The following is a 21,237-nucleotide window of genomic DNA, read 5'->3' as shown; positions in this document are numbered from 1 at the left end:
AACCTTCGAGACAAAGTGGAAGTGAAAATTAATCTAGAATACATAAATGACAGCCTTAAGAAATTAGTTATTATATTTGGAGAGATATATTGCAAAACAAAACCCATAGTATGCTTCGTAGTTACTTTTTGGGGTCATTGAACAGGATGCTCTTCTTGGTAGTACCTTCTCAGCTCATTCTTGCTCTTGCATGTAGCTCTTCATTTGCTTAGCATTGTCTATACACTTGTATTTAAGCTGTAAGTAAGTTGGATAGTTAGATGACCCATGTAAAAATAACTTCTTTTTGCAGATTTTTTTTTCTTTTAATCATAAAAATTTTCCTGATTTCGTTTACAATGGAGTCCCACAGACACTGCATTGGCCCAGTGAGGTGCCATGAACAGCTGTAGGCGTGTGAGAATGAGCAGCTGGCACACGGAGAGCCAGAACTTCTTGGACTGGCATTGCCACCTTATAGAACATTTCTGATACTGCAGGCTTCACTCTGATTTTGCTTCAAGGTGTTTTCTGTGTTTGTTCACCCGACAGATTCTGAAGCCAAGTTAACTCAGAATAGTTCATATAGTTTTGGAGCACAGGTCCAACATCTTGACAAGTATCATTGTTAATCACTGCTTTCCTTGAAGCAGAAATCTGAGCTGGAGTAAAGATTTTCTTTATAGACTCTTTTGTTACTGAAGTTGCTACTGATGTTAGACTGCTTTGAAGATTTTCTAAAACCACAACTCTGCTAATTGATCTAACCAGGTAACAGGTCTCCCTTGCTGACGGACACTTGTCTGTCAAAGTTTCCACCACTGATAGATAAGGATGCCTTCATGGTACATCTTCTCACTGGGTGGACCTAGGACGATTCACCACCTGGTCTGGTTGTGAACAAATATGTTCACACAGTGCCCATCTGCCTTTCCCTGGCAGATCAGTAACTGAAAGAGAGCTTCATCACTTTTGAGTTTCCATTAGCTTTAAATACATAAAGTATCCATGGCACATTAATTCTAGATCTGTTCATTGTACAAACTCATTAGCAAAGACAGAGAATGCAGCTCATTACTAGCACTTGATAGAGACAGCGCTTTAAAGCATTAAATAAACCAGGTGACACTTAAACACAGCTGTCCGGAATTTGAGGACACTCAGATACTGATAAACCACATCACATCACGAACACGGCTTTCAAAAATCTTTTTGAGTGTGCTTTTGGAATTGTTTTCAGGCATGCTACTTCTGAAGACCGGTCCTTAGGTTTCTTAGCTGTCACACTGGTAATTGTAAGATTCTGTCGAGGTTGTGTTTTTACAGATTTTAACATGACAGCTAACAGTACATCATTTCCCACTGTATAACTGATATACATTTAAGTTCTTGTATGTAAGTTAATGCCCTTCAATTACAGTAATGGCACTGAAAACCAGAGATGTGGACAGAATGAAAGAAAAATGCAACAGATGTGTGGGTATATTTATCTGCTGCCAAGTGCTGAGACACTGCAATAAACATCAGCCTTTGCATGAGTACCAATCTAATTTTTTTAGTCAATTAAATGTTACCAAGTACGTTATATAGCAGATTTGTGCTTCAGTTTTTGTGTATATCTCTATCTGCACAAATAATTGTTTTGACTTCCTGCAAGTCAAACATTGCATGGTAGAATGAGTTTGGCAGAACTTAACTGGCCATATGTCCTCTGAATATATTTATGGAAGTAAGCATTTAAAACAATTAAATGAGAGATATGCACTAATTTTTGATGTCCACTGATAGAGTATTATGGCCATTGTTTTCTTCAATTTGCATGGTCTAAAATGTGCCACAAAGAAGAGATGGTTAATCTTCAGCTATGTTTGGAGAAATTTAATACCATAGTTTAATGTCTTTTGAAGTGTTAAAACTGGGTTGGCACTTCCGTTCATTTTCCACAGAACATGAGGCCAACTCATGTTTATATTGTTCACAGAAACATTAAAAATGATTAATGAGTGCTAGTAAATGTGAAAATGAAGGAATGACTATCAGGAATGAAAACAAGTGTCTCCTTTTATCTTATCGCAGCTAGATAATTGTGTTCGCTTCTTCATGATCAGCCTCAGTTCTTCTTTTAAGCTGGCTAAATACCATCTAAACATTGAAATCGAAAAAGTTCTCATTCATGTAGAGAGTTACACAACTATAGTAACTGTTACACTGAGCGACATATATATTAAAGCATCTCCTCATACTTTAACATATGGAATATTTCTGTGATGCAGAAACCAAAATCAGCCTATTCATTAAGTATATAGAATGGAGACCAAGTTTCTCAGCAAGGATTCAGTACAAGAACATTTACATATACATTTACCATTCCCTTACACAGACAAAATTAATTTATACTGAATAGATTAAGTTCAAACTCAATTTCATGTTAAACAACAAAAAATCTTGGAATACATATACAGAATATAAACCTACGTACTACTGTAAAATGAAACTGTAAGCTCTGGTGTAGTAATAAACAGCAAAGAAGTTGGAAGGTTTTTTGAAAACAAAACCAAAAAACATCAGAAATATGGATGTGCGGATTTGTGTTGATGATTTTTTTTTAATTATTATTTATATCAGCATCAATACATAATCAAATATGAAAATGTCTTTTTAAAAATTTTGCATATGACAAGTTATGAAAACCACAGAAAAACGGGAAAAAATTCTACTCCAGCCTCCACGTTATTCCACACTACACAGTTATGTATTTATAAAAAAAAAAATTTGAAATAAATTTTGCCCCCAGTTATATAGGTCACAGATCTGTAGCAAATTATTAGTCACAGTTCCTGACATGTTCTTTCCAAAGTTAAATCACATTAGAATGCAAAAGACACTAGCTTTTCTATATAAAGTTTCTGTAAAATTTCATCATAATTATTTAAAAGAAACTACAGTTTTCTCCTAGTTTTCTTTTTTGTCATAATATCTTCACTGTTATTAGTATTTTAACTGCAAACTGTTTTAACTTTTTGTGAAAAACCCATTAACAATTAACAAGCAGCTGAAGAAAATTCGTGGATCTAAAAAGAATACAGGTTTGAGTGACAAACTTCAGTATTAGTCTATTAACTATTAAAGATGAGTATTTTAATTTATAGATCAAAAATAAACGTATTTTGTTCCTTTAAATAAACTGCCTTATAATGTAGTTAAATCACCAATTATCATTTTCCCTTGCCTGACAAATCAATGGGGAGGAACGGAAAAATGGTGGATATGCCCAATGATGTATTTTAGAACCGCAATTATTATTTTTAGATACCTTTTATACTTTTTTTTTCTTTTTAATAATAAAGTAGGTGCTATCAGGCTTTGTCAGGCCTGCATTGCAAAATAAAATTCAGAAAGCAATCACTGATAATCCTAAAGACCAACTTATTGTTCAGTTGATTAACAGGAACCAGCCTTTTGTTCAGCACTTTCATTTGCAAACAGTCTTTGTTCTTGAAAACACATGTATGTTGCATGACAGAAACAGAATAACATAAACATATAATGGCATATGTTCCTTGTGTGGTGTATTGAGCAAAATTCACAACAAAGAACATCTATAAGAACAGTTGCAGTCCTGGATGTTACGGGCAGTGGCAGAAGGAACAAAAGTATCTCAGAGGAAGGAGCCTCTGCATGTCTGAATAAAGCTTTTACTTCTCCTTCCTCTATTCTTATCTGTGTGATGGACTGATTTCTGAGTTACGCAACTGACTTTTGTTAGGATCGGTCATGATTTCCAGATATGATCTTTCCATTCTTTGCTTTGTAACGCCAATTCATGTCAGCCACCTGTTGAACTGGTCTAAGAGCAATCTGAAAATGAATTCATGTGCTTTGGGAGCAGAAAGATACCAGGCTCATCCCAGAGACAATAAATGACTGTTGTATTTTCCAAAATACTGAATTGCACTCAATTTCCAAGAGTTTACTTGGAATGATATTATCATATGCAACCAGAATTAATTTCAAAGCAGAACTACATCATCAGTTATGAAGGGAAAGATATTTCCTCACCTTGAAGAATGCACATACTTTTAGTGAGAGAAAGGAAGAAGGAATGAAGAAAAAAATGTGATTATACGCAAAAAGAATGTAGTGTGAGTTTGTAGCCAAATCCTGGAATAAAGCAGAATATAGAGGAGATGGCTAGGCCTATTACCTTTTGCCACAGAACATGAACATCAGGAAAATTATTTGTAAATCACAAAGTAAAGTGCTTCAGACAACTAATGAAATGAAGGACGTGAGAACCAGCTGACATAAATCTAAATGTTCTGAACCTTCCCTCATTTTCATTTTTGATCTTAAGAAGAATATAATGAACTGACTGTCCTTCCTGTTATCTTCACTTCACTACTATATAATTTCTTTTTAATTTGATAGTATCTTTACCAAAAGGAAACAGCACAACACAGAAAAGGTTACCCTTACCGTACACAAGGGCCTGGATGCAATCTGAAGACACTGGAAATCTCACTTGAATCTTGTCTTCACAAGATTTCCAGAGTTGTCTCTAGAACAAAGAGGACAACATAAACTCAGCTGAAGAATTCAGGAGGAATCTCTGATGCTATTGGGATGAATAGCAAAATTCCCACAAGACAGTCAGGATTTCATCACTATTTTAAATGAATATTCAAAAAGAACTTCCAACTCACAAAAGATGTGATCATTGTTCCTTGAAAGCTGGTGAGTTTTTTAAATGCTTTATGAAGCTTTTTTTTCCCTTTAAAAAGTTTTACTTATAATAATATGTGTATTACCCTCTTCAGTTTTGATCAGATCTACATGGATACTGTATGCATAATTCCACTCTAGAAGAGGAGATTGTCAGTAGTATAAACATATCATTATGCAAAGTAATTAGATGCAGAAAAATAAATAGAATCAATGCTGAGATCTTACAGAAGTGCAGATAAACAAGTACTCATAATGTTTTTTAATAGATGTTTAGAAAAATCAGCCATATCCTTCAGGTTAATGACTTAGTTCCATCTAGATTTGCTCTTCTGGGTTCAGAATATACAATTATAAGGCTTATAATTCAAAGTGAGAAAACCTTGATGACTAAGTTTGTAGACTCCAGCAGGCTTCAGCAGATCAGCAATCATCCTTTAAAATCATCTTTGTAAATATATAAAGGTATTTTATTTAAACTCATAGACAGTTCTAAAAATTCTTTTTTCCTGGTAATTGTAAATTCTTGTTTGTTTGCTAAAAATCTAACAAGTAGTGGAAAATATTTTTTCTTTTGTGAGTGAGATGATACTATTGTTGTTTCTGCTTTGGCTTTGATCTGCCATTCAGAACTACAATTGGTGGCAATCACCCCTCCAACTACAATCGGGCATTCCTTATTCTCAGGTCTTCACTTACTACTATAGTTTGAAAAGACTCCCTTGTCCTTTTGTGAGTAGTTTAAAGCAATCAGTCAGGATAGTAACACCCAGCACTCTTCTTCTGTTGTTGATTTGATTGAATCTCACCTTGGCTAGAAGTCCAAAGATCCAACCGTATCTATATTAATAAAACTTTTTTCAGGTATATTTTAGCCCTATAACTGTCCTGACTAGTCCTTTTTTTCTTTTTAGAAATGCATTCAGAGGTTTTGATGGCCTGTAAAAATGGAAATGAGCAAAGCCACCTTTATTTTTGATGGAAGTAGCCACAGGTCATGGGGTGAAGCCTACCCAAAAGTACCATTAAATTAAGCGAGACCTTCACATCTGCCCAGCTCTAACTCATTTGATGATTCTGGTATGCACTGGGAAAACAAGGTAAAAAATAATTGTCACACAATTATTTGTGTGCCTAAAAGCCCTGGACTACATCTGCCCTGTTCTAATGGTTCAGGTATGTGCTGTAAAGGCACATACATGCACAATTGAACTGTTACCAGTTTTTCATCCTTGTAACACATTTGGGAGATCAGAAGGTGATAGAGACCCAAGTAGCACCCACTAACTGCCAAAGAGATTAGCATGGGGTGGCACAACCAGCAAGGTGGCTTCTGCTGACCATCTAAGTTAGAAAGCAATAAATAAGGAAAAAAACAGTCCCTTGTGGGGGAGTGGAGTAGTAGGGAGTGGGGTGATATAACTGTGGATATCCTAGATTGTGCAGAAACCTGACCCTGATGAAGATCTGCTATGTAAAAGTGAGGCTGACAGACACTTCAACCAGCCCCAGTAAGTGTCTTGTTCTAAGTGTCTGAGCCGGTCACAAATACACTGGAGGCCTTCACGCCTGTGAGTGTGTTCTGTATGGAAAAGGGCACGTGTGTAAGAAATTTCAAAACAAATATTAAATTACATGCAATAGAAATGCAAGTTTGAATGGTTATACCTGTGCAACCTATTTCACATACAAAAGTATTAAACTTTTTAATTAACTTTTCAAAGCAAAGTTTAGGGTATGATGTATGCTAATTGTATGGTGGTATCCTTACTGGTGATTCGTATAGGCATATGCCAACCACCCTGTTATCAAGAAGCGTGTCTTAATTGTAGGAGTCCTTGGCAGTATGTTTATTTTCTATTCTGTCCATGGGACTTCAGCTTCATTCGGTGGACAGAATGGATATACAGGGCAGCAGAATTAAGGTTCCATAGGGAACAATAAATCTGGTCAGTTCTATTTTTCAGGTGCAACTTGAATTATCTTCTATTAACAGAGTACGGAGAAGAGAGACTGTCAGTTAATTCATTCTTATGTCATTAAATCTGTTGTGCTGAAAAAGAACTGAAAATAGTGTGTAAGCAGCCTTACCTTCATTGTGTCTTCAGACTATACAGACCAGATTCAAATATTAAGACAAAGAATTTCTATGACCTCTGATGCCTCTGCTTAGGTCAGTGCAGAGCTGTGCAGACAGGTTCTCTTCTTCCACCTGCAATGTAAAGCCAGGTTTAAGCTGTTATGTCGGCTCTCTTGAGACAAAGCAAACTCTAGCTATTTTAGCATGCTTAGTATGTCTTCATCTGCTTCATACATATTTTAGTGTTTCTGTAAAATAATTGTGCTACAATTTCAGAGGTACGCTGGGTTTGCTGATGTTGTCATGAAATGCATTGCATTTTCTACAGTCTTTCTTACTTACGCTGGTATCGAGCACCACTGAGTAACAAGCTATTCCTGTAGATAACCGATTTTATTATAGGTTAAGCAACTATTGGATAAAAAGATATGAGAAGTTCCAACTGCTGTGGAACTTTTCCACTATTTCAGATTTAAAATAATATAACCTTCATGAAGAAACAAAAATTTGTATGTGGTGGCTGAGAAAGTCTAAAGAAACACGAGGCTGTGTGCCCCTAATGGTACTGGGGACTGAATACAAAGACAGACACTAAACAGGCTCCCCTTGACACAGAAAATGGCTGACCATCCTCTCCATGCTGCTGTCTGGTAAGGAAGATATCTCTGAACTAATTTCCTTAAAAATCTCTTCAATTTTCACTACAGTAAACCTCTTTGGTGAGAAAGCTCAGGTGTTTACCTGCTAGCATGGCAAAAGTGGCTTTTTGCATATGAGGCTTCTCGAATAAAGCCTATGTAAAATTTTATGAGTGTTTTGAACATTCAGGATGTTGAAAACGACTCTAATTTCCCAACAATCAATAATCGTATAGTCCGTATTTCCTGAAAATTTGAACCAATAACGTATTTTCAACCAATATATATGTTTATGAGTGTGTGTATGTACTCCCAACCCAACTTTTTGAAACAATTCTGATCGAACTAATACTGTACCGCCTGCAAGCGCTGCTGGGGGGTCTGCTGCATCTGTGGGTCTGTGAGGAAAGGCCGGGGCCGCCCCGTGCCGGACGCAGCCGGTTCCAGCCGGCTCCAGCGGCCCCGCGCAGGGCACAGCCGAGCCCCTCAGCCACTGGCGGGCGCCTCGGGGAAAGCGCAGCTCAGAAAGGGCAGAAGGCTGCCCGGCGGTGAGGGGGAAAGTGTGAGAAACAGCCCTGCGAGCCCCGAGGGGAGAGCGGGAGGAGGGGCTCCAGCCGCCCCCCCGCAGAGATTCCCCTGGAGAGCCCCCGCCGCAGCAGGTGGGTATCTCCTGAGGGAGCTGCGGCCTCTGGAGAGCCCACGCTGGGCAGGGGAACAGCGAGAGAGGGCAGGGGCGGCGGAGAGGAGCTGGTATGGACTGACCGCAACCTCCCACTCCCATGCGCGCCTCGGGGTGGAGGGGAGGCAGGCAGAGGAGTCGGCAATGAAGGAGTGAAGGTGAGCCTGGGAGGAAGGGGGTAAGGTGTCGTTTTAACTTTGTCTTTGTTTCTCACTGTCTGAACCTATTTTAATTGGCAATAAGTTACGTTAATTTTCCCGAAGATGAGTCTGGTTTTCCCCTGAGATAATTGGTATGTGATCTCCGTGTTTTTATCTCGACCCATGAGCTTTTCCATCTTACTTTCTCCCCTTGCCCTGATGAGGAGGCGGGAGCGAGGGAGTGACTGGGTGGGAGTGTCTGGCAGCTGGCCAAGGTCAACCCAGCACAAACACTCTAACAAAAGAAATACGAAATCAATATACTAATTTCAAATTGCGTTAAGTTGAAAGTACATTTTCAGGACCTCAGCAGCTTGGAAGGCAGATCTTGATGCATTTGCACAATAGAGTTTTTATTGGTGGCTTACAAGTTTATGTCTAATAGAATTATTCTATTAAAGAAGAAAATAATATTAATTGATTCATTGTGTATGAGTATATTTTAGTTTTAATCACATAACGTTTGTCCAACCTTTTATTTAGTTAAGTGTATCTTTCATAAGTGATGGTCACTGCTTTCTTCTCCTCTCTCCAGAAAGTTTTGCTCACTTGTCAGGCTTACCAGACAGCACCAGTTCTAACATTTGTCCTGTGGTGTGATCCCTCACCTTTCTTTAAAGGATTCAGTTTGGAAATGCTCCATGAGATTAAATGGCATACTAGGACACCACCCCCAAATTAAACGAAAGAGTTTCACATCATGGCTGAAACATAAGGTATTCATCCCACAGTGGCCATTCAAATATGTCATTCACCATGCTTAATAAAATTTTATAGGACAGCAAGAGACACAGTATTCTAAGCACCGATGCATACACCATTATTTGTGAGTAACCTCTTTTACTCTTGTTCTAGGTCAAAAGTAATATTGTGCTGCTTTGGGACTTCTGGAAAAAAGGAGAAAAGAAAAAAGAAAAGGCTGATCTGCAGGCTCATTTAAGATCAGGTATTTGTTCTGAAAAATGAAAAAAATCAGAAAATTCAGATGGAAAAAAAAGAAAAAGGTGATATAACAAGGTCAAACTATAGTAGGCAGTTGCAGTCAAATATTTTTGAATTGAGGCTCAGTCTTCCATCCTGTCAGGCTTTCTGTTGGACAACAGTGACCTACTGAACTGGGACCTTCACACACACTGCAAAAAAGTAAAAAAAAGTGAGAAAATAACAGCCACTCTGCAAAGCTATTGCTTTATGTTCTCTCTCCTATAAAGTTTAGGAAAAATCCGGCTCTTCCAATCATTATTGATGTATACTTTGTAATTCTATAGATATTATTTTACTTTGGACTTATGACAAATGATGTTATGCATAAAATGATTGCCTGTGGCTCTTTCCTTGTTTTCTACTTTATGTCCATCAGTGGAACAGAAAAAAATCTTCTAAAAAATAGGAAAAGCATATATTTGAGCTGTTCTTTGAAAAATAAGGCAACAGGTTGATTTTGGTGAAAATTTGGGGAAATGAATTATTATGTGTGTATCTTTAATGAGTGAAGATGTGGTCTCCCCAGGTACCTCTTCTTTTCTGGAAGTTGTTCTATGCAAAACTGAAATAATTTGAGGACTTCTAGTCCAGTTCATTTGAAAGTCAGATGTGTTAAGTTACTTCTGTGGCTCAGTTGAGGGACAGTAGTACCTTAAACCGCTGTTGTTCTGCCCAGAGAAATTGTCTCTTTGTTAAACAGCTCATTTGAAAACACTATGAAGAAAACATAGAATTAGCATATATCAAAGTGCAGTATAAAATGTTACTTTACAATTAGTATTTTCTTTTAAGGGAAATTGTTGGCAAGAAAGTAATCTTTAAGATATTTAACTCTATAAATGGTGGAGATTTTTGGAAGATTGGAAGCTTTTTTCTTTGCAAAAATCTTAGAAATCTGCTCCCCAGAAAGAGTTTTGACAGAATGATTTTTGTGAAAAACTCTTCTCCTGTGATATCTTTACTAAATGTATTATAAAAATTAACCAAATGATATTAAAATGATAAGTGGGAACATTATGCTATCTTCTTCAATAATCACTGACTTTATAAGTAAAACTTAACAATTGTAATACTGTCATGAAAAATCTGAACTACGTGTCCTCAAAATGTAAAAATTACAATATTAGCTTGTGGTTTTTTGAGTTTACAGCCCTTATTCTATAATTCAAAATTGAGCACACTCCAGGTGTATTGTCTAACTTTGATATGCTTTAGCAATTCAGAAAGGTGTTGGAATGTCTACCTTGAAGTGAGGATTTCCATTATTCATATTCCTCCTCCTTTATAGTTTTCTTGTTTGAAGACTAATAATTACAATTTAAGGAAGGAAATATTATCTAGAAAGCTAAATAGTTCATCAATGGTTGTTAAATAACAGAAGAAGAATACTATTTTCTTAACAAGTCTATTCCTAGAAATAGACTGATAAACACTGTTTGTCTGAGGAGCTTCTTCAGGGTGGGAGGGGAAATGCAGAGACTTCAGCTTCAAGGAGATTTTAAGAGATTGTTCAACCTCAGATTATTGCTTGTGTTGGGGTATGTGTGGCAGAGGTCAGACTGAATAATCATAATAAAGTGGTCCAACTTTGTAATGTTAATCCAGGAATTATAGCACTTGGTTCCTTACGATGTCCATTCTGTAGTTGAGGTAATTTAGTTCAACTTCCAAAACTAAGAACACAGGACAGTATTGGAGTATTCAGCTGTCCTAAATGGCTCACTCAGGTCCATAAACTTTTAGATTTGATTTCAAGAATTAGTTTTCAGGTCTTAGTTGTAGGTTCAGTTAATTTTAATTATTATATAACTAACCATTAGAGCTGAAAATGTTGCGGGCTTTTAAATGAGTAGGGCTTGAAATTCAACCTTTGAAATCATAATTTTGGACAAGAACTGATGCAAATAATATAAAGGAGAAGTCCTTTTGTCCTTCTGGGTTCAGGATCACACGTTTATAGAGGTAAGAGATTCATTACTCTTCTAACTCCTGTTGGCTGTACTCATTGAGTAATACTCTGAATGTTTGAGCTGGATAGTAATATAGCAGACAAATCACCAGTGCAAGAGCAACCATGTTTTAATTGCAGGCCTCAAATGTGCACATTTATGCAATATTTTAGTCTAGAATGACGTTCTTGTAGGAACTAATGGAAAAGCCAGAAGCAGCACATCCAGACCCCTATCAGACAAAGATGTAAAGAAAAGGAACTGGAAAAAAATGAGGGAGCTAATTTAAAAAAAAAAAAAAAAAAAAATTCTCCTCTCTCTCACAAGCCCACATGCATTTTAAGCAAAGGTACATTATTTTCTGGACATTTTTAACTCTGGATGATAATTTTAGAACTGAATGAGGACCAATTAGGACTTTCACGGTATAATTTCTATAATAAAATAGAACCTGAAAGTGATCACTAAGCCACAAATGGCTATTAAAAGGGCATTGATGGTTATGGAAAGTAAGAAGTGAACTCTGAAAGGAATTCTAAATACCCTTCAAAGTAGATTATTTAAATTGAACTGTTCCAGTAAGTAGACTATTTATTCAAGGTAGTCTTAATTTGATTTAGTTTATTTTAATTTCCAAAAAGAAAATTGATGAATACACTTTCAATCCAAATCTCCCATATTATTTTCTAAACTTCCTGTGTTTAAAACAATATGTATGTGGCAATATCAGCCATGCTAATTGGTTAAATACTGTGTTCCCATGCTTTGATGCTCTAAAACGTTAAACAATGCTAACTTTTTTTTAATAAAACATTGCTTCATTGTCTGATTTGTATTTGAAAGTAGCAAATGACAAAGAAAATCTTGTTTCTTTGCAAGTAACTACATGTACTTTATGCTAAGAGTGTTACTCTTTAGCACAGCATAAACAAAATATGAAATATTTCTGCAATTGAGTTGCTGAAGTCTGGTGTGTCAGATTTGGATTTGTCTTACGCCTTCTTCCCTCTGAAGGAAAGTTATGTCTTACACTAGAAATGGCAGTGCTGCGTACTGAGGAGGTTGAGCATCCCTTCAGCTTCATGAACACCGAAATCATAAAATGCGTGATAGAGCTGAAAAGGCTAGTATCAAAGACAGCTCTGTATTCCTGGAAAACTCTTAGCAAGAGATTATGACTTGAGATGCAAAGAAAGGCTCTAGCGTGTAACTTTGTCCACGGCTATACAAATCCAGATGCTGCTGATCTAAGCAGCTGTGTTAGAAAAGGGATATTGGCTAAAATCCAGTCAACACAAGAAATATCACAACCCCTTTCGGAGGTCAATCTTTAAACTCCAAGTGATCCAAGTTATCTATTATTAATATTGAGGATGAGGAAACCAAAATATATTATTGCTGCTTTGAGAGTAATGAAACAACATCAGGCATTAAGATGTCAAACACCATGTACTGGGTAATGCAAAAAAGGAAATGTTGATTCTTGGAAGTATGTGAGATTTTCTTAAGAGTTCAAGATGTATTAATATCTCTATACAAGTAATGAGTAAAATTTAATTTGCGTGCATACTATATGTAATTCTGCCAACTTTGCAGTGCTTACTAACCATGGGCCATTTTGATTTGAGTGTTCATTATCCATTAAATTGAACCTCCTATTTTTGATGTATGTCACACATATGCCACTGTAGTACACTGAACTGCATGAAATCGGACTTCATCACAGTTTATATTAATATTTGTACAGAACAAATACCCCATCCTCTAAGGTACCAGCAGCTATTATATTAAAATAATTACCAAAAATTACAAAGAATGCAATTCCAAGAGGAATTTACTAAGATGTCTTAATTCTGGAATAGAGAAATGGCCTCAAGATGAGCAATGTGGTTCGACCTTCTAGCTAACAAAATTTATGCCAGTTGCTGCAGATGGCAATAGTGACTTATTCTATATTGTGATGCAGCTACATGCGAGTAGGGACTACTTTGTAACCATAAGCTGAATTAAATGAGTTGAGGTTTTTTCCCTAACAAATTAATCAAACCGTAGCATAGCAAAGACTCATAGTTCTGTACTGAGATGATCTGGATAGGAAACTTTGTCCTTTACGCATAAGATATGCTTTTAAATCTATTAAAAAAAAAAAAGTATAGCTTCGTAAAATAAAATCAATTATTTTTATTGAGAGAATGTCATTACAGTACATCATGTTGGTGAGATTCAACATTGCGAGAGGTCTTTTGTAGACAGTATGAGCAAAATGTGTGAAGTGCTCATCTGGTGATAAGTGTCTTGGAAGAAATTGTAGAGAAAGTTTTATTAAGGAAGATAGGTAGATAAATGTGCATTCATAGTCACTTTAATTTCTTTTTCTCCCATTTTATTTACTCTATTAGCTGTAAACAGGTGAAAGGTGCAATATCCTTACTCTCACAAATATGGTGCAGCTCTGGTAGATGTATACATATGTCTATATGTATATTAATGTTGGCTTAAGAAAACAAGAGTGAAACAGGTAAAGAGTAGATTAAATTTACCAGGGGAGAGTAGATTAAACTTACCATTTAGTGTATCACTATCAGTAGGATGGAAAAAAAAACCCCTATTTTACCATAAATTTTTCCAAAGATCTGTAGGGTGTATCCTAAATCACAGTGAATGCAGGCTGCAACATCACTCCACCATTACAGTGTTGCTGTTGTGGTATCCTGCTACTTCTAAGTTATTTTATCCTTTGATTTCTATGGTTTTAAAAAAGAGGTAATGGGATGGAGAATCAGGTGCAATATCTCTTACCATTTCTTTTATGGGTTTTATACCAACAAACAGAATTCCACAACAGAGGTGAAAGTATACCCTGCTAGGCTTGGTGGATAACTTTTGACATTTTATAGAAAGGATGAAATTTTCTGAGCACCTTTTGTAACTAATAAATTCAGTAGGTATATACCATAATGGTAGCAATGGGCAAATAGTTTTGTCAATATTTATTTAAATGCTAGCTGATCTCACTGCTTCTCTTAGATCTGACTATTGCAAGAACTCTCATAAGAAATACACATCATCAAGTAAAATTTTCAGCTTTTTAAAGCCAACGGCAAAACTCCCCAGGAGCAGTGGGAGTGGACAGCGGGGGGAGGCAAACGCTCCTCAGGCCAGAGGGGTGGAGTGTGGTTACGTTTAAACACAAGAGTGATTTAGCTAAGGTGAGAAGGGAGATGCATCTCGCACCGCATGGGAGCCACAGCTAAATTGGGCCAGTATGTACCCTTCGGGCAATGGTCTGTATAGTGCTTACCCAGGGTTGTCAAATGGTCTCATAGTGTGTGTTCTCTTGTCCTCTCTGCATACAGTCCTGTCTGAGCTTTAAATACTGGACAATTCTTCAGCCTCCAGAAAACCAAAATTTAATTTCTTTAACAATAAATCTGTCGTAAAAGGTTATGGGGGAGAGAGGTGAATGTGGAAGGAGAGCTTAAAGCAGGGAGCCATAGCAACTGAACCTAAACCTGATGCAGGTCTGAATACAGATTACTGTAAATCAGTGCCTAGCAGACAGGCTACACAAGTAAAAAGAGATCATGTTTATTTTTAAAATTTTCTATTAATTTGCTTGATTCTTGGGGTCCGCTTATTATCTTTTAACTTCGGGTTAATAGTATTGCATACCCCATACTTTGCAGACAGACTCAAGGAGCAATTACTTTAGGCTATTTTATTTTTTAAACATTTACAATAATAATAATTAAAAAAGAAAACAACCCTAAGCCTTTTTTGTGAAGCCTTTTGTCTGCTATATCACAGACACAGAGCCAGAACTGATGTATTGTAGACGCAGAAGAACTGTTAAACTTAAGAGTTCTGGTAGCAGTTTCAACTGAATTACATTTACATTATTCTTTTATTCAGTTGCTGCCTTTCTGACCCTTGTAGCTACCAGACTTCTGAATTGTCTTACTACCAGACAGGTGAGAATCCACATCAGGACATGTAATGGCAGTATGTGTCTGGCACATCAGAAGATGTGGTAAGAAAGGGCTGCATAATGCTAATGTGACGTGTTGGATATGTGCTGCAGGCAGGAATCTGTGAACTTTAAGTCCTCCACAGTAGCCCAGCTGCAGCACTGTGACCCCGCATTCATGCCATGGTTGGAGCTGGGCAGATACTGTGAGCTCATCTGTAACAGAAGAGGGTAACCAGTAGTGACTAGCTTGAAGATACCAGAGAGGAGAAGGCTGTCACAACCTGCCACAGTTGTACAAAGTATATCTGTAAGGTGGTACTCAGCAGTATGAGTCTGCAGAATGCAGTATACTTGACAGGTTTGTGTTAAATGATCTTTGCAGCCTTGTCAGAGTGGATCTTGCTAGGTATATCGTGGGGTTTTTGGTGCAGTTCTGTGTGATCAGTTCCACCAACACAGGTCAGAGCAAATGTACGAGACTGGTTTCCAAGCCTGCCTCCCCAGGTTATTACATTTCTCACTTCCTGTTGGCTTTCCATCTTCTCTCTGATTGTCAATATACATGCACTCCCTCCTATACATGCAAATGTACATACACACAACTGCTATCACTCATTGTTTCAGCCCATTGCCTTTGAAATCCATTTCCAGGAAACCCCTCAAACCATTGCATGACTTAATTTGGTAACTTCTTCTGTTACTAGTCACTTGTTTTCAGCTGGAAATACATCCATCACCCCTAAGCAGGTTTGTGATAGACTATGGAAATTAGTACTTTGCAAAAGATCACATATGTAATATGTATCATATAATAATTTTTTTGCATTAGGAGTCTATTACTGAAGGTAAAATAACATCTTTGAAGAGACATGAAATAAAATTATATGGAACGCAGCACAAGTTTAAAATAAGTTCTCATCCCTTTCTTGCATAAATCATGGGCTAAACTAAGGATAATCACTTCAAGCAAAACAGAACTTTTAGCCTGTGCCACTGGACCACTTTTCATTAAAATCAGTGGAAAGCTTATATTTATTGGGTATGCAATGCCTGTGCAAAATTGTATGATGAGATTAGTTACGTCAGTAATGCAGGTGTTTGAATATATGTAGGAGTACTCCTTAAACCAAAACCCCGCTCCCAAGGTCATAGTTACATCAAGGACTTAGTTTAAGAATTAATTACATAGGATTAAAAAAAAAAATCCTCCAAACAAACAAAACAAATCCCTTTGATCAAGCAATCTCTTGAAATTCTTGGGAAGGAGTGCACAAATTGTAATTGTTATTGCTGTAGTATAAAGCATAACTGAATTTGTAGCAACTGTAAAGTTTCTTGCTGCTGTTGAAATAAGTAAGTACCAGTCTCCTACTTTACATTTAGTAAGGGCAGGGCATACTATTCAGTGGAAGAAAATCTTGCCAAAATACTTGCACTATACAACAAAATACCAGAGTATAATACCAACAAAATACCACCAGCAGTATTACTGCACGTGGTACTGGGATAGTAAATATGAACTTATACCTGATACACAATTTAAAAGGTTTTAAAGTGATTTTTCCGTTGTTTTATTTCCATTCATTCCTGATTCATACTTTTTCCCATTCCTTCATACTGTTACTAAAATGGTGGGAGTTCTCTCCCACAATAAATAGCTTAATTGTTAATAGCAATTTTTTGGATTCCTACAGCAACTCCTATCTGAAGATCTTTTAAAGATTTTTAAGGGAAAATGAATATTTATAACCCAAACAGGGATGTTTTAAATATTCAGAAAACAAAAAACAGGAAAGGTAAAACATGCCTTTTTTTTTAATTCTTTGTGGGACAGTTGAATAACTAGGTAAAATGTAATGTACTGAGGCAAAAACAGAGAGACATTGAAACCAGTTCTGTTCTGTGAAGATACTGGTACTGTCAAAACTAAGCAACTCCCCTGCCCCTGATCATTTCAGAAGTCATCATTCAGAAAATGCCCTTGTCATGGTCAAGGTAAATGTACTTGAGCAGTCTCTGTATACTTAGAAGTCAGAGTGAGTTCTTTTTTATAACAATAATCTCCCCAAAACAGTGGTATTTCTTTTTTCTTTCCTCTTTCCCTTTTTTCTTTTTCTTTCTTCTTTTTATTTTTTACTTTTTCTTTCCTTTTTTCCTTCTTTTATTTTCTTCTATTTTTTTTTTTTAATCACAGTGCATATTATGTAGTAAGTTAAAAACTGAACAAAGTTTTAAGTAGATCAAAGACCATGAGTAAAGACCAAGAACCAAGTTCCGGAGTCATTGGTCAAATGATTGCAGAGATTGGGCACTGAGATGGATGTATTTATCACAGCACAATAAGAAAAACCTGGAGTACTTGCTATAGAAATTCTACTCAAAATCCGAATTAATTAGGTCAATTTCCATTTACTGAGCCAAAAACAGGAGTATAGCAATTATTTTTTGATTGTGTAGATTGATTATGACGATCACCCAAATATGAAGATTAAGAAAATTTTGATTAGCACAAGAGCTTAATTTTCTAACTGTTGCATACCAAAGTACTTGTAAGAGGTGTTTTCGGGGTGGTTAAAGAAATTGATGAGCTTTGCATCTGTAGTAAATGTTTTTAAACTTTAATGTAGGTGATAGGTGTTTTATGTGTGCTTGTTGCAAACATGAACACTACTAATTAGAAGCTTTGGCAGAGCTGTTTGTATCTGTAGCTCGAAAAAGGACAACACAGTAACTGCGCAAACCTATGATATACCAGTATTTCTTGCTAGATGCCCTAGCAGGTGGAAAGATTGATGACTTACTGTTTAACACAGTATTAAGCAGTTTGACAATTTAACTGTTTGTACTTATTGACCATATTTTCAATCAACCTGTATACTCACCTGTTCCATAGACTTGTTTGCGTTTCCAGACACATACTTTAGACTATGACAGTAAGCAGATGGGCAGTCTTGTCTTTGTGCTAGTCTGAACAAAGGCTGTATGCCTAATTAATTTTTCATGAACTTTCTTTTTTGTCCAGTTCTATTCAGGGTATCAGCATTTGATTGTTGCAGTTCACATCCAGAAGTACAGATGACAATTGTAAAGAATGTATAGCGCTTTGGGAGTCAGTGCCTGTCAGGTTAGGTGACTGTATTACTGCTAATCACACGAGGAAGTGCTATTTACCTCTGCAAGTATTTGGATATCCACAACCTGTGCACACGCTTAGAAACAGAGGAACAAGTAGTAGGATTCAGGGTTATTGCCTATTTTTGCTATGGAGTTTGGTTAATATCATACTACTGCTAGAAGTGGCTATTTGAGTAATGAGTGAGGCGGGATTTTTTGTTCGTTTTTTTTTGTTGTTGTTTTTTGGTGTTTTTTTTTTAATAGTGAAGATGGTGACCTTTTTTTACAACTGTTACGAGGCAAAGGTATTTGTGAGTATTTCCAGTCTGTTGCCAGCTATTAGCTAGAATATCAAATGAACTATTTAAGGAAACATTCTGTTGTGGTTTAACCCAGCTCTCAATGTTGTGTTATGTAGGAATCTTGGATAACTCTTGGTAAGCTCATTGCTCAGGTCATTATAGATCATCTCCAGCACGGCTAATTCCCTCAGCTACTGGATACCTCTCTCCATGATGGTCCACTTGCCTGGGTGACATATAACATCTTCCTTGAAGGGATACCTTTCCTTCACACCTGACAGGAGTCACCTCCAGAGGCTGAGGGCTTGTCCCCCTTTTTCAATCACCTTGTCAGTGCCCTCTTCCCTAGAAAGGGATCCCAGCTGCTTGGCTTCCCTACCCTCTAATTCCAGGCTTCTGGCCCCATTATCCCAGCATTGGAGCAGCCCGGTAACAATGTGCTTGCCTGGATGATGACTGAAATCTTTTAGCGTATTTCGCAGCTCTCTCAGGGATAGCGATCAGGTGGTTATCATCTCATTTATGGGTTCTGCCTCTTCCTTCTCCTGTTCTCATGATGGCCCTGGTTCATCTTCATCCCTTACTAAACGAGCTGATTTTCTTGTGTATTTCTTCTTGTATATAGGGGTGACTGATACTGGCACGGTTTGGTTCTCTGGTTCAGCTGCAGTGCCTGTCCGGGGGGGTGGAGTAGCTGCAGTGCCTGTCGTGGGGGTTGAAATAGCCGCAGTGCCTGTCGCGGGGGTTTGAGTAGCCACAGTGCCTGTCACCGTGGTTGATCTCTGGATGGTATTCCTAAATAGTTGTTTAACCCTAAACAAGACCTGAACCACATTCAGGAGACATAGCAATAGGAACATGCTTGTTTGAACATCCCAAGGATATTCAAAATTCTCAAGAACTGTTGTGGAGGACTGCATGAAGAGAACAGAAGAAAGAGGAGTTTCTGGAGATACGAAAGGGAAGGTGAAGGAGTCAGGGAAAGTGTCCGCCCTGTCTCCTCCGTAGATTAGTTCTCCGAGAAGAAAAGGTGAAGAGTGTAATTATTAATAGTTTCCGAGAGGTGGCTCCTGAGGTACAGAGATGATGGCAGTGCTGAGTACAAATACCAGATTAGACTCACGACCAATAATTTTATCATCTCATAAAACAGTGTTACACAGTGCAGCAAAATGATAACCTTGACCCAGCTCTGAGCGGTGATAAACAGCAGAACAGGGAACATATACTGCAAGTAAGGTATTACATAACACAATGTTGAGAGCCAACCCAAAAACTTTGAGAGCCAATAAATCAAGATTGTGACCAGTGACTATTAAACCAATATAATGAATGCTTATAACAAATTTGCCTGAATACGCTTTGGTCAGATCTGTTGTTATGTCAACCCTTCGTGCCTCACGTTGGGCGCCAAAAAGGACTGTTGTGGTTTAACCCGGCAGGCAGCCAAACACCACACAGCTGCTTGCTCACTCCCCCAGCTCCTGGTGGGATGGGGGAGAGAATCGGAAAAAAAAAAGTAGAATTCGTGGATTGAGATAAAGACAATTTAATAGAACAGAAAAGGAAGGAAAAATAATAATAATAATACTGATGATAGAATATACAAAATGAGTGATGCACAATGCAGTTGCTCACCACCCGCCGACTGATGCCCAGCCAGTCCCCAAGCAGCGATCATTGCTCCCTGGGCGACTCCCCCTAGTTTATATACTGACCATGACATCATATGGTATGGAATGCCCTGTTGGCCAGTTGGGTTAGCTGTTCTGGCTATGCTCCTTCCCAACTTCTTGTGCACCTGACAGAGAATGGGAAGCTGAAAAGTCCTTGACTAGCGTAAGCACTACTTAACACACTGATGTTTTAGTTGTGGCTATCAACATTATTCTCATACTAAATCCAAAACACAGCACTATACCAGCTACTAGGAAAAAAATTAACTCTATCCCAGCCAAAACCAGGACACATTCAAAGGACAGTGTTACAACACCACAGCTCTCTGCCAAAGTTTATGCAGCTCTAAAGCAGGGCCAGTCTGCTTCTGCATCCAAATTGAACCACAACGAAAAACGATTACAGGTTTTCCACAACTGTGAAATTTTTTTCCGGGATATCTGTTCCTTTCCATTATCACTCATGTTCCATGCACAGCAATGGATTCTTCCCTTGATCTAAGTACATATGTGTTTATTCAATGTGTCATCTTTCTTGGCTCTTCCAATACAAGCTTATCACCTGGGTCCGGGAGAGGAGGAAACCAGAAATGATCATTTGATGCCTGCCTAAGAGGAAAGCATCACAGTTCACAATATGACACAATCTTCTCCTGAGAGCTGAGTTCTTATACTGCACTGACAGTGGAGGTCGTGTAATACAGTAGGATGTATTACAAATCAGATATGATTTCGTCTTGAAACAGTTAACGCATCCAGTCTTGTCAGTTCAATACAATTCTTTCCTCTGCACCTCCTTGTACCCCATGGGATTCTTTGCCCAGAGTGTGTTAATAAGGTTTTTCATCTTTGCATGGTGTTGACCATCCTGAAGTCCTTCCAGAACGGCTGGAAACTGAAGGCAGTCAGCAACAGTTCAGTAGCTCACATGGACAGAACCTTTC

General features: G+C 37.6%; 1 long non-coding RNA gene across 1 annotated transcript; it reads left to right on the top strand.

Moving 5' to 3' along the window:
- The first annotated feature begins 7,811 nt into the window (after positions 1-7,811).
- Positions 7,812-9,301, top strand: LOC142078269 (uncharacterized). Its single transcript, XR_012672167.1, has 2 exons — positions 7,812-8,256; positions 9,154-9,301. It is a non-coding gene; the product is annotated as an uncharacterized LOC142078269 (long non-coding RNA).
- Positions 9,302-21,237: the final 11,936 nt, after the last annotated feature.

This window comes from Calonectris borealis, chromosome 2, assembly GCF_964195595.1.
Source record: "Calonectris borealis chromosome 2, bCalBor7.hap1.2, whole genome shotgun sequence".
NCBI lineage: Eukaryota > Metazoa > Chordata > Aves > Procellariiformes > Procellariidae > Calonectris > Calonectris borealis.
Note: the sequence above shows the minus strand (reverse complement) of the source record. Positions and strands in the feature narration are given on the sequence as shown.